We start from the raw sequence: 15,114 nt of genomic DNA, 5'->3' as shown, positions 1-15,114 counted from the left end.
TCTGCTTTTCTGTCTTACCTCACAAGTAATCCCCAAGCCTTTAATAGTTCTTCAAGGGACCTGTTTTATGGCCATCAAAACAAGCAATCACCATGGCCATATCATTTGCCTACTCAGCGTGGTATGGTGTGAATTTCCTGTTGCCTTCCTCCTCAAGCAAATGCTGCTGGCTCATTAAAGAACCTCAATCCTGGCTCAGGAGTATAAACTTTTCAGCTGTGTTTCAGTCTCTCTGATATGACCTTGCTTACGTGCACCAGCTGTCCCTAGCTCCTGCCAACAGTTGTGCTTTGAGCCTCTCTGAGAACAAACCTCTCATCTTCCCAGCATTCCACTCTTCCCTATGCCTGTGAGCAGACTGCCTTCAAGAGCCCATCTTTGGACCTTCCAGCTCACACTGCCATTTTCTGATTTTGAACTCCCACTTTTCTTAGAGTTAGGGCCACATATCTGGTGTTGAATTCTTCTTTCTGGTTGTTTTATATTCATCATACACAAACTATTACCTAATATTTTTATTTCTGAAAAACCTTTTTGTAAGATCCTGGTAGAAATAAGGGAATAACCATCTTCTATAACTCTCCAACCACAGTGAAGAATCTATTCCAGTATAAGACACATAGCAGAACTAAAGAACTACACGGTGGTAATTGCAGTATTTTTCCAAACTTTGTCTCTTTCGGAAACCGCCTCCACCACCCTACCATTTCTACAGTACTTGAAAACAAATGCCAAATTTTGTTCACCAGACTTACTAAGGATCTATTTTTTTCATTGGATCACCAAGGTGCTAGTTTTTCTCTTTGAATTTCTCCTTTCACTCTTTTCTGTGGTGTCTCTTAGAAATAACTTTTGCCTAGAGATACTCCTTTATTCTTTCTAGCCTCTCCAGTCATTTCCCATTTTTGCCTCCCTAGCCAATTGTCTTTTCTGGGATTGGTCCCTTTGTACATATTCAGAAATCATAGGTTTATTTTTCTACTGCTTCCTTATTTCAAAATCAGGATAACACCTCTATAACTTGTCTAATGCTTCCATGTCATCCAGGTGTCTGACCTAGAACCAAAAGCAAATTTTCCTTTTTGTCTTATAAGCTCCTTTATATATGTAAGCTTCTCTGGTGGCTCAGCCCGTAAAGAATCCTCCTGCCAATGCAGGAGATGCAGGTTCGATATGAAAACCTAAAAATATTCAGGTAAAAACCTGAATGTCATTAAACAGGTCTTAGAGCAGGGCTTAATTCCAGCTTCTTTAGAGGATTTGATAGGATCAAAATCAGATACCAAATCTGTAAATTGTGTGATTTCCTGCCTGTGGATTCTCAGATTGACTTTTAATATTAATGGAGTTTGCAGTGTGTAATCTACAGATTACTTTACTGCTGGGAGTTATTTAAGAATTAGTGATAATTGGGTTGATTCTGTTCAAATGCCCCATGTCAACTAGAATAGTTTCTTGCACACTGTGGTTCAGCAGATGGCTTCAAATATTGATTCCGGATTATAGAATCTCTCCACATTGATTGATGTCGGTGCTCGAAGATGCTGAAACTTTTTATTCTCTACAGAACTCACAGAATCATAGATCACAGTTAAGGCTGTGGGTTCCCAAACAGGCTTTAGACATGAACCCTTGCTAAGGGTTTGAAATTGAACTTGGAGTTCTTTTTGTTTAAGTGAATGTCTCGCTAAGAGTCACTGAGGTAGGTGTCCAGGAGTGGACCCTGGCAGAACCTCTGGAAAATGATGCCCTCTGTCAGTGTGACTTGAATAGATTGACTGTGAAGTAGCTCCATGGGTAGAATAAGAAAAAAAAAACTTATTTGTTGTATGGTTGTATTGTCCTTTAACTTGATTCTCAGAAAAACCTTGACAGGGATTTTTGTAAAACCTTCCTTTTTATACATGAAGATACTAAGAAAAGGAAGTTAAGTGACTGGATATACCCCTTTTTTTTTTACTGTCCTTCTGGAGTAGCTTTTCAGGACCACCAAAGATTCGCCAGTAGAGCAACAGGCAGTCTTACAAACCAGGAGGGTGCAAAGTATTCTTAATGCTCCCCCAAATCTCTGATTTTTCACATCACATAAAAATATCCTAATTCTTATCTGAGTAATGATTGCATTCCTGTTTGGATTACAGTGATTGGGATTGCTGGGTTAAATGGCAACTCTATTTTTAACATTTTGAGGAACTGTTTTGAAATTTTTACCAGAAGTACCTTAGGGTCCTGATTCTTTCATTCTTGCCCACATTTGTTTTAATCTGATTTTTTGATTATAACCATCCTAATGTGTGCAATACTATCTCAGTGTGGTTTTGATTTGTATTTCTCTGATAGCTAGTGATGTTGAGCAACTTTTCCTATGACTGTTGACTATGTGCATAATTTTCTTGGAGAATTATCTATTCAGAAGCTTTGCTCATTTTTAGTTGTGTGTTTGTCTTTTTATTACTGAGTTATAGGAATTCTTTGTATACTCTAGTTCAAGAGTGTCTATTCAGATATATAATTTGTAAGTATTTTCTCCCATTCTCTGATTTGCCTTTTTACTTTTTCAATAGGACCTTTTGATGAACAAAGTTTTTAATTTTGATGAAATCCAATATCTAGTTTTTCTTTGATAATTTGTGCTTTTGGTGTCACATCCAAGAAAACACTGCTAAATCCCTAGTCATGAAGACTTATTTCTGTGTTTGTTTCTAAGAACTGTGGAAGTTTTCACTTTTATTTTTATCTATTTTGAGTTATATTTTGTATATGGCAACTCTTTGCAGAAGAAGTAAAACAATTTTGAAAAAGAAGAGCACAGTTGGGAGTCTCATATTTTCCACTTTCAAAATTTACTACAGAGCAATAGTAATCCAAACACTGTGGCAGTGACGTAAGGATAGTCATAGAGATCAATGGGACAGAGTCCAGAAACAAACCCATATATGCATGATCAATAGATTTTCACCAGGGTGCCAAGGCCACTAAATGGGGAAAGAATAGTTCTTTTTAACAAATAGTGCTGGCATAATTGAATACTCACATACCAAAGAATGGATTTGGATTCTTATGCCATATACAAAGGGATTTCCCTGGTGGCTCAGATCGTAAAGAATCTGACTGTAATGCAGGAGACCCTGGTTCAATCCCTGGGTCAGGAAGATCCTCTGGAGAAGGGAATGGCTACCCACTCCAGTATTCTTACCTGGAGAATTCCATGGACAGAGGAGCCTGGCAGGCTACAGTCCATGGGGTTGAAAGTGAAAGCGAAAATCACTCAGTTGTATCTGACTCTTTTCGACCCTGTGGACTATACAGTCCATGGAACTCTCCAAGTCAGAATACTGGCGTGTGTAGCCACTCCCTTCTCCCGGGAATTTTCCTGACCCAGGGATCGAACTGGGGTCTCCTGCTATACAGGCAGATTCTTTACCATCTGAGCCACCAGGGAAATGCTTTTATATATGGCATAACAATCCAAATCCATGCTTTGGTATGTGAGTATTCAATTATGCCAGCACTATTTGTTAGAAAGACTATTTTTTCCTCATTTTAATGGCCTTGACACCCCAATGAAATCTATTGATCGTAAATATATGGGTTTGTTTCTGGACTCTGTCCCATTGATCTGTATGACTATACTTATGTCATATCACATTGTTTTGATTACTATTGCTTTGTAGTAAACTTTGAAATTGGAAAATATGAGACTCCCAACTGTGTTCTTCTTTTTCAAAATTGTTTTACCTCTTCTGGACCCCTTGAATTCCTACATGATCTTTGGGATCCATTTATCAATTTCTGCAAAAAATCCAGCTGAGTTTGAATTGAATCTCCAGATCAATTTGAGGTGTATTTTCATCTTGACAATATTGAGTCTTCAGATTAGATCTGTAAACATGGGATATTTTTTCATCTTTTGTTTGGATATTCTTTACTTTCTTTCAGCAGTGTTTTATAGTTTCAGAGCTTTCAGAGTATAGGTTTTGCATTACTTTTGTTAAATTTAACCTAAATATTTTTCTCTTTTGATGTAAATATAAATGGAATTTTCTTTATTTCTTTTTCTAATTGTTCACTCGAAGTGTGTGGAAATAAACCGATTTTTTTAGATTGGCCTTGTATAAGCTTGTTGAAATTATCTATTAGTTCTAATATATTTTTATGGAATCCTCAGGGTTTTCTATATAGTCCCTTTTATTTTATAATCTAAAATTAAATAAGTAGAAATGTCTTGACAGAAACCCCTTAAAACATGTGACAGTCATTTGCTTTAAGGCTTGATGGCAATTTCTAGAATTCTAAATTGAAAGAGCTTCTTTGGAAATACAGGGCCATTTAACTCTGAGCTGTGAAAAGTTTTAAAAAAAAAAAACTAGGCTGATCTTCCTATGTTGACCTGCAGCCATACTGTGCCTGTCAAACCAAATAACACATTCTATCTTCTGTATATTTTGAAGACTCAGACATCCAGAAATTGTTTAGAATCTCTTTCTCACTCTAATTAAAGTCTTACTGCTCTGTCATGGGGAAAGAATGAGATCTGACATCCTGAAAACCATAAAAATATGCTTAAATTTTGGTGGGATTTCATGTATCTTTAATCCCTTCAAATGACATGTAGAAGATCTTGTGTAATAGCACATCGACAAATATGTGGATTCCTTTTCCCATGAATGTTATCGGATTTAAAGAATGTTAACTGACTATCACATGACTGATGACAATTCTCCAAAATTAATTAAAGTTTGAATTCTTCAAAACCCAGTGTCTATGCTTTAAGCCACATTTTGTTTCTCAGTTCAGTTCAGTCGCTCAGTTGTGTCCGATTCTTTGTAACCCCATGAATCGCAGCATGCCAGGCCTCCCCGTCCATCACCAACTCCCAGAGTTCACTCAAACTCATGTCCATTGAGTCAGTGATGCCATCCAGCCATCTCATCCTCTGTTGTCCCTTTCTCTCCTGCCCCCAGTCCTTCCCAGCATCAAAGTCTTTTCCAATGAGTCAACTCTTCGCATGAGGTGACCAAAGTATTGGAGTTTCAGCTTTAGCATCAGTCCTTCCAAAGAACACCCAGGACTGATCTCCTTTAGGTTGGACTGGTTGGAACTCCTTGTAGTCCAAGGAACTTGCAAGAGTCTTCTCCAGCATCACAGTTCAAAAGCATCAATTCTTCGGCGCTCAGCTTTCTTCACAGTCCAACTCTCACATCCATACATGACCACTGGAAAAACCATAGCCTTCACTAGACAGACCTTTGTTGGCAAAGTAATGTGTCTGCTTTTCAATATTCTATCTAGGTTGGTCATAACTTTCCTTCCAAGGAGTAAGCATCTTTTAATTTCATGGCTACAATCACCATTGGCAGTGATTTTGGAGCCCCCAGAAATTAAGTCTGCCACTGTTTCCACTGTTTCCCCATCTATTTCCCATGAAGTGATGGGACATGTTGACATGATCTTCGTTTTCTGAATGTTGAGCTTTAAGCCAACTCTTTCACTCTCCTCTTTCACTTTCATCAAGAGGCTTTTTAGTTCCTCTTCACTTTCTGCCATAAGGGTGGTGTCATCTGCATATATGAGGTTATTGATATTTCTCCAGGCAATCTTCATTCCACTTTGTGCTTCCTCCAGCCCAGCATTTCTCATGATGTACTCTGCATAGAAGTTAAATAAGCAGGGTGACAATATACAGCCTTGATGTACTCCTTTTCCTTTTTGGAACCAGTCTGTTGTTCCATGTCCTGTTCTAACTGTTGCTTCCTGACCTGCATACAGGTTTCTCAAGAGGCATGTCAGGTAATCTGGTATTCCCATCTCTTTCAGAATTTTCCACAGTTTATTGTGATCCACACAGTTGGCTTTGGCATAGTCAATAAAGCAGAAATAGATGTTTTTCTGGAACTCTCTTGCTTTTTTCATGATCCAGTGGATGTTGGCAATTTGATCTCTGGTTCCTCTGCTTTTTCTAAAACCAGCTTGAACATCTGGAAGTTCACAGTTCACGTATTGCTGAAGCCTGGCTTGGAGAATTTTGAGCATTACTTTACTAAAATGTGAGATGAGTGCAATTGTGTGTTAGTTTGAGCATTCTTTGGCATTGCCTTACTTTGGGACTGGAATGAAAACTGACCTTTTCCAGTCCTGTGGCCACTGCTGACTTTTCCAAAGTTGCTGCAATATTGAGTGCAGCACTTTCACAGCATCATCTTCCAGGATTTGAAATATCTCAACTGGAATGCCATCACCTCCACTAGCTTTGTTCGTAGTGATGCTTCCTAAGGCCCACTTGACTTCACACTCCAGGATGTCTGGCTCTAGGTGTTTTTTACTTCAGCCTAAAGCAAGTGAGATATTTGAAAGGTGCTGACCTGGCCATTACACCCCAAATTAGATACATTGCCAGCCTAACACTAGAATTGGATGAAGCTACCTTGGCAGCCCCAGTTTTCTTGTCACTGGTAACAGAAGATTGGTTTCTGTATAGGTTAAAGAATCAGATCTTAGGGGGAACTGACATGCTTTTGAATTATCTACAAATTTTGGCTGTCAAAAGATTATATAATAGTGTATGTTGGCTATTAACCAACCACATACAGCTGATGGATTTTGTGATCCAGGATAATGAGTATTAGTCTTTATTGCTTTGATCCTGTGTATATAGACATGAGCAAAAAAAAAAATAAAAATAAAAGAGAGAGAGAGAGAGAAAGAGCAAAAGGCAGAGGGAAAAAAAAGGAAACTTTCTTTGAAAAAACTTAAAAGTCCAAAACTTTAAACCTAGTAATAATTATATTGACTTGTCTTTATTACCATAACACCATATACTGTAAGTGGTTTTATTCTTATGGACATGTCATGTGACTATTTCCAGCTCATACACCATGTCTACATTTGCATACACTTATTGCCTGTATACCATTTTGACCCAAACAGCAGGGAACTGTAATAACAATCACAAATCTTGATCTTCCTTATAGTGAACAAAAAATCGTGAAATTCTATTCTCAGATGAGCAAAGAGACTCATGATTAGTTTATAGGAGCTAATTTTCAGACAGTTCAGGATAGATAGGTTATGAGCGTGCACACACACACATAAACAGAAGAAGCATAAATATTTATCACACTCTCCAGAAAATAGACCCATCTAGATAACTGTGGTGAGACCTCAGCTTTGACTACCACAGAGAGCAGTCCATCTAGGAAGGACCTGAATAATTCTCTGTGATCTGCTGGGACCAGTTTCCTGTTCGCCTTGGCAATCTCAGAGAATTGTGAAAGAAAAAGATCCTCTCTCAGTTTGCTCTGGACTTAAAGTCTCTTTCATAATTTTTCTGAGTTACCCCTGAGTATCGACTCTTGGTTTCTGAACATTGTAGGTCATCTTAATGTTTTGGTTTGTTTTCATCACTACTTGCCACATTTTAGTATGTGTCATTTCTAAGTCTGCCAAGGAATAGCTTTTCCATTTAGCAATCAAAAGTGTGGAAAAAGAACACGCATGATCCACTTTCCAGAGAGTCTTTTAGCAGTTACTTTTCAAATTTAAGTATTATTTTTCCTTAATATTTTTGATGATGTTAATTCCTGTCGTTGAGACGAATTTAGTTTGTAGAGTGTCACCAGATATTAAAATCTCACCAGCAGTGTCTTCCAGTTTCTTCTAGGGCATCCCTAGAAAGTTGGAAAAATAGGAATAATTTAAAGTCACAGCATTTAACTTGATATTTTGGAAAAACAGAGGTTAAGCTACTGCATATGTGTTTACCATATGAATATGCAAATTATCCCATGTGTGAAATCCTCTGTTCTACATTATAGTTTATGTGTGTACTAATAAGAACGTATATATATATACATGTCAGTAAATTCTTAGAACAACTTAACTTCACATTTTACATTAAGTCGTGCATTGTTTTGTGTATAAAGGATATTTTGTGTATTTCTTTCCTTACATTTTATCTGCTCTCAAGAGCAAATGATTGTTATTACGTTAGGACACTTACGTGTTCACCTTACATATGGTCCTGGACACCATCAGGGTCTTTGCCCTGGTCCAGCTTCTTCTGCTCATTTACAGTCTTTGACACAGACTTGGTAGGCAGTGGACTTCATATGACCTGCATTTTTGTTTTTAGTTCCTGGTTTGATTCTGATTACCTGGTCTATATACTGTGTTTTTGTCTTGGACAGGTTAACACATAGGCTATGAGAAACTTAATATGTGCTGATATATCTTTGTTATGGCTCAACTGAGATTCTTCTTCTTGACTGAAACATACATGATTCTCAGTCGCTCAGTCATGTCCGACTCTTTGCAACCCCATGGACTGCAGCACACCAGGCCTCCCTGTCCATCACCAACTCCCGGAGTTTACTCAGACTCTTATCCATTGAGTCAGTGGCGCCATCCAGCCATCTCATCCTCTGTCATCCCCTTCTCTCCCACGTTCAATCTTTCCCAGAATCAGGGTCTTTTCAAATGAGTCAGCTTTTCGCATGAGGTGGCCAAAGTATTGGACTTTCAGCTTCAGCATCAGTCCTTCCAGTGAATATTCAGGACTGATTTCCTTTAGGATGGACTGGTTAGATATCCTTGTAGTCCAAGGGACTCTCAAGAGTCTTCTCCAACACCACAGTTCAAAAGCATCAATTCTTTGGCACTCAGCTTTCTTTATAGTCCAACTCTCACATCATACCTGACCATTGGAAAAACCATAGCCTTGACTAGACAGACCTTTGTTGGCAAAGTAATGTCTCTGCTTTTGAATATGCTATCTAGGTTGGTCATAACTTTCCTTCCAAGGAGTAAGCATCTTTTAATTTCATGGCTACAATCACCATCGGCAGTGATTTTGGAGCCCCCAGAAATTAAGTCTGCCACTGTTTCCACTGTTTCCCCATCTATTTCCCATGAAGATGGGACTGGATGCCATGATCTTCGTTTTCTGAATGTTGAGCTTTAAGCCAACTCTTTCACTCTCCTCTTTCACTTTCATCAAGAGGCTTTTTAGTTCTTCACTTTCTGCCATAAGAGTGGTGTCATCTGCATATCTGAGGTTATTGATATTTTTCCGGCAATCTTGATTCCAATGTGTGCTTCATCCGGCCCAGCGTTTCTCATGATGTACTCTGCATATAAGTTAAATAAGCAGGGTGACAATATACAGCCTTGGCATACTCCCTTGCCAATTTGGAACCAGTCTGTTGTTCCATGTCCTGTTCTAACTATTGCTTCCTGACCTGCATACAGATTTCTCAAGAGGCAGGTCAGGTAATCTGGTATTCCCATCTCTTCAAGAATTTTTTACAGCTTGTTGTGATCCACACAGTCAAAGGCTTTAGTGTAGTCAATAAAGCAGAAATAGATGTTTTTATGGAACTCTCTTGCTTTTTTCATGATCCAGCGGATGCTGGCCATTTGATCTCTGGTTCCTTTGCCTTTTCCAAATCGAGCTTGCACATCTGGAAGTTCACAGTTCGTGTTCTGTTGAAGCCTGGCTTGGAGAATTTTGAACATTACTAGCGTGTGAGATGAGTGCAATTGTGTGTTAGTTTTAGCATTCTTTGACATTGCTTTCCTTTGAGATTGGAATGAAAACTGACCTTTTCCAGTCCTGCAGCCACTGCTGGGTTTTCCACATTTGCTGGTATTTGAATGCAGCACTTTCACCGCATCATCTTTCAGGATTTGAAATAGCTCAACTGGAATTCCATCACCTCCACTAGCTTTGTTCATAGTGATGCTTCCTAAGGCCCATCTGACTTTGCATTCCAAGATGTCTGGGTCTGGGTGAGTGATCATACCATCTTGATTATCTCAGTCGTGAGCTCTTTTTCATACAGTTCTCCTTTGTATTCTTGCCACCTCTTCTTATCCTCTGCTTCTGTTGCTGCTGCTGCTAAGTCACTTCAGTCGTGTCCGACTCTGTGCGACCTCATAGATGGCAGCCCACCAGGCTCCCCTGTCCCTGGGATTCTCCAGGCAAGAACACTGGAGTGGGTTGCCATTTCCTTCTCCAATGCATGAAAAGTGAAAAGTCAAAGTGAAGTCGCTAAGTCATGTCCGACTCCTTGCGCCCCCTTGGACTGCAGCCCACCAAGCTCCTCTATCCATGGGATTTTCCAGGCAAGAGTACTGGAGTGGGGTGCCATCGCCTTTTCCGCTTCTGTTAGGTCCATACAATTTCTGTCCTAATTGAGCCCATCTTTGCATGAAATGTTCCCTTGGTATCTCTAATTTTCTTAAAGAGATCTCTAGTCTTTCCCAATTTATTGTTTTCCTCTATTTCTTTGCACTGATCACTGAGGAAGGCTTTCTTATGTCCCTTGCTATTCTTTGGAACTCTGCATTCAAATGGTATATCTTTCCTTTTCTCCTTTGCCTTTCACTTCTTTTACTTTCACAGCTATTTGTAAGGCCTCCTCAGACAGCCATTTTGCCTTTTTGCATTTTTTTTTCCTTGGGGATGGTCTTGATCCCTGTCTCCTATAAAATGTCACAAACCTCCATCCATAGTTCTTCAGGCACTGTGTCTATCAGTCTAATCCCTTGAATCTATTTGTCACTTCCACTGTATAATTGTAAGGGGTTTGATTTAGGTCATACCTGAATGGTCTAGTGGTTTTCCCTACTTTCTTCAATTTAAGTGTGAATTTGGCAATAAGGAGTTCATGGTCTGAGCCACAGTCAGCTCCTAGTCTTGTTTTTGCTGACTGTATAGAGCTTCTCCATCTTTGGCTACAAGAATATAATCAGTCTGATTTCAGTGTTGACCGTCTGGTGATGTCCATGTGTAGAGTCTTTTCTTGTGTTATTGGAAGAGGGTGTTCATACTGCTGCCGTACATGTCACTATGGCAGTTTAGTCCAATCTGCTCTAGGAAATAGATCCGTGGACTATTAGTTAGTCTTCTATGACAAAAGGAGATTATTCTTTCCTCAAATGGTCAAATGGCTTAAAAATCCTGACTTCTTTATAGGAACTCGCAGTAAGTTCTATAATATTACCTGCTCTGAGAAGTCTTACAGAAATGAAACCTGTCAGATGACTTGTATGTATTTGTTTTCCAAATGCTGTTGTCCACAAAACCTCTTCTCATTGGATACCTAGTCATGTCCCAGGGATTACCAGTTTTTTGTATATGGCATTTTTGGAAATTGTATTCTTAGAACTTGGACTATACGTTAATAATCTTCCCAACACACATCTTCAGCAATAAGCTTTTATTTGGTTGTGTACTAGCTTAGTCACTCAGTCATGTCCAACTCTTTGCAGACCCATGGACAGTAGTCCACCAGGCTCCTGTGTCCACGGGATTTTTTAGGGAAGAATACTGGAGTGGGTTGCCGTTTCCTCCTCCAGGGCATCTTCCAGATCCAGGGATTGAGCCCACATCTCCTGCATTACAGGTGGATTCTCTACCACTGAGCTGCCCGGGAAGCTCAGTGGTAAACCTTTTAATAGGTTAATTCTGATTTAAACAACAGATCATGTACATTTGTATTATGTTAGATAAAAAAATACATAATGTCTAAGATTGTCTAAAGCCAGGTAGCTTGTGAATCAAAAAGGACTTGACAGGAGATTATTTTAGTAATATCAATAAGAAGTAAAAACAGATGTCTTAGAAATCAAGAATACTTAGGAATATGAATTAATTCAGTGATTGCTATCTGTGTATTACCCTTTAATTTACTTTTTTTTCCTTTGGGTTTTAGTATATGAAACTGATGCCAGGATATTCTGGCACATTTGAGAACAGTATTAGATGTCTGACGTTAATATTTTGAGGTTGTTACATAGAAAGGTCACAGTTTAGACATTCAACTTAGTTTCTTTTGTTAGAGATTGAGTGTCAGTTCTAAAAGCTTCTAGACTCAGTAAGATAGTTCCCTAGTATGGATACTTCACTGTATCATTAGAATTCTGAAATAGACAAGGCGATGTTTACGTTAAACAAGTATGATTTAGGAAGGCTTAGACATCTATTTTTTGCAACAGAGTTAAAGTAACTGTTTTTTTTATTATTATTTCAAAATCAAACAACACTTATGCCATGTATAATGATGGGCCACACATATGGATCTTTATAGATGAGTTGTTTTGATTCTCACCTTAAGTCACATTAATGCTAGTTAAATCTTCCTTTTCTCATCTGAGTTACATGAAATCCAATGATGACTTCACTTTCAATAAGCTTTTAAAATTTAATTTGCAATGTTTGAAGTTTTTACATACAAATGAAAAGGAAAATAGGGGAATAACAGAATTTATACTTAAATAAGTAAAATCACTAATTTTTGGAGCTTGGAGAGATAGATATTGTATACCCCAAACAAGTGAATTAAATAATTAATTTAATATAAAGTCAGACTTGATAAGAGTTTTTAATGAAAAGTTCTATAAGTAGATCTTTATTGATTTGATAATAATAAGGATATTTTTTTAACCTGCCAGCACTTACCAAAACCTTTCCTTCCGTTAATACCACAAACATGTTTGCTACTTAAAACAGAGAAACAAGTTATCCAGAAAACCATGCTGTCATTTTTCTTCATTAGCCCTTTGGTCTGGCTGTATTTGGAGAAGTTGATTCCCCCCATCATGTGGGCAAAAGTTGCTGTTTGGTGACGCAGAGGTTTACTCATTTAATTTATTTCTATGCCTTGCTCTGGTTGTCTGATCAGTCTTGTTACTGAAAAGGAGCAGTACTCTTGCCTCCATGTAGAAGTACCTCACCATACAGGAAACGAAGGCAACAAAACTGATATTCCAGCTGTAATAACAAACCCAAGGGTTCCACCTTGAAGGGAAGCATGCTGGCGGGCTGCCCTCTTTCACACTTCTATTGCTTTCAGGCCAAATGCAAGCGTAATGCTCAGGTGAACAAGGCTGCTGAGGCTGGTTGGGGCGACACGGTCTGTCTGTCTGCCTTTCCCCAGGTTTTGTTCTTATTTTCCTGTTATTTAGTCAGTTAAGTAGTGTCTGACTCTTATGCGACCCCATGGACTGTATGTAGCCCGTTGCTTTGAGCCAGATCCACAGGCGAGATGAATCTCCTGTCCCAGATGGCAGCTACCCAGAGCACTGCAGCCTAGGGAGCACTCTTTACTGTGCTGCTTGGGAAGGATGGAAGGGAAAATGGCACCTTTTTTTCTGAATAAGAACCTGAAATGCCACTCATGTAACAAATTATTGAATACGTGCTATGCAACTGGTACTATGACCTTATGATTTTAAAACCTACTGGGAAGGGAGACATTCTAGGAATGGGGAGGGGGGCTTTGTTCTTTAGGCTTCCCTGGTGGCTCAGATGGTAAAGCGTCTGCCTACAATGTGGGAGACCCGGGTTCGATCCCTAGGTCGGGAAGGTCCTCTGGAGAAGGCAATAGCAACCCACTCCAGCACTCTTGCCTGGAAAATCCCATGGATGGAGGAGCCTGGTAGGTTACAGTCTATGGGGTTGCAAAGAGTCGGACACGACTGAGCGGACTTCACTTTGTTCTTTTAGTGTATTTTTGGGTTGAGATTACCGTCCTTTGCCAGCCTAGATAATTAAGGACAAAACCCCATTCTCACCTCTGCCTTACTTTTTGCAGTCAGGTAAAAGTCATTTTTCTTTTTCTTCATCAAAAGCTTTTATTGGAATTTGTCCTCGTTTCATTGACAGCGTTTTTAGATTTGTAGTGAGAAGAGCCGATCTGGGTGACTTGACCTTTTTCTCCTGACCATAATTTTCTGGTTTTATAAAGTTATGACATTCGCACACGGAGTAATGGCTCTATTCACTTTAAACAATAATTTGTTACATCTGGATTTAGTCAGGTGGAGGTCCAGATCATGAGAGCTCTTGTGTCTGATAGATCATAGAATCATAGAAGCAAAGACAAGTCTCAGTGAAATGGAAGCAGGACCCCTGGCTGCTATAAAAATGGGCTCTCAATATTTTAGCTACCTCTCTACCTCATTTTGTACTCCTCATCCTGCCTGCTCTATTTGCTTGAAAGTGAAAGTGAAGTCGCTCAGTTGTGTCCAGCTCTTTGCGACCCCATGGACTGTAGCCTATCAGGCTTCTCCGTCCATGGGATTTTCCAGGCAAGAGTGCTGGAGTGGATTGCCATTTCCTTTTCCAGGGGATCTTCCCGACCCAGAAATCGAACCCGGTCTCCCGCATTGCAGGCAGACGCTTTACCGTCTGAGCCACCAGGGAAGCTGTATTTGCTTAGGTCTTCTCTAATTCTACCTCTGTCTTTTAGCCACTTGTGAAAAGCATAATTTAATTCACATTGCATTCATTTCAGGCAGTTGTTACATTACACAAGTAACGTTCCAATTTAACAAGCTCTCTGGCATTTCCAGAATATTTTACTGTGACATGTTAAGTGATAATGAGCATACTAATTGGGTCTAATTGAGCCTAATGTGGAGAACAAAGGAAATGTTCACCCTTTCTTTGTTAATCAATAAATAAACATGAAAGTTTCCCCAACCTAGTTAGAGCCCCTTATGGTAACTTTGTGAGAAAGGCAGACGGATTTCAAACGGTATCCACCTTGGGCAGAGCAAGTGAAAAAAAGGGTGCCCCTTCTTCCAGGGGGACTTTTGGTCTCTTTGGCTGGTTGATTGGGAGCTGATATTGGTCCTCACACATCCTCAGCCCTGCCCAAGGGCAGGCCATGACCTGCGTAACTCTCAAGGCAGCCCTGTGCCTAGGACAGAAAAGCAGGCAACTGCATTCCATTCTGCTCCTTTCCCTCCCCCTCTTCAGACCTTGGAAGTCTTCTTGTTTTGTTGTTTGCTTTGCTGGGAGTTAATCCATTTTGATGGCAGAAATGGATGAAAGAGTCAGAAAATTGCTATTTGATTTTAGGATAAACAAAGAAAAATGACCTCAAAGACATTTCAGTGCAGCTTTCTCCTTCCGGCATGCAATGTTAATAAGTACACCACAGCCTCTTTCATTGGAGAGAAAACCCATTTCCTGGACAGTAAATCAAAGAATCAGTTGGAAAAGTTTGTTCTCTTTAAAGAATCTATTGTAACTGTATTATCAAATGACTGCTTCTATGACCTAGGGAATGTACGTATATAAAATGAAATGTTTCTGGTGTGTGTTTA

At 39.3% G+C, this 15,114-nt stretch overlaps 1 protein-coding gene across 3 annotated transcripts in view; it reads left to right on the top strand.

Annotated features, from left to right (window-relative positions):
• The window catches only part of VCAN (versican), a 120,048-nt gene that overhangs the window by 26,917 nt on the left and 78,017 nt on the right, over positions 1-15,114 (top strand). The window lies entirely within an intron of this gene.

This window comes from Capra hircus, chromosome 7 (genome assembly GCF_001704415.2).
Source record: "Capra hircus breed San Clemente chromosome 7, ASM170441v1, whole genome shotgun sequence".
Classification (NCBI taxonomy): Eukaryota; Metazoa; Chordata; class Mammalia; order Artiodactyla; family Bovidae; genus Capra; species Capra hircus.
Note: the sequence above shows the minus strand (reverse complement) of the source record. Positions and strands in the feature narration are given on the sequence as shown.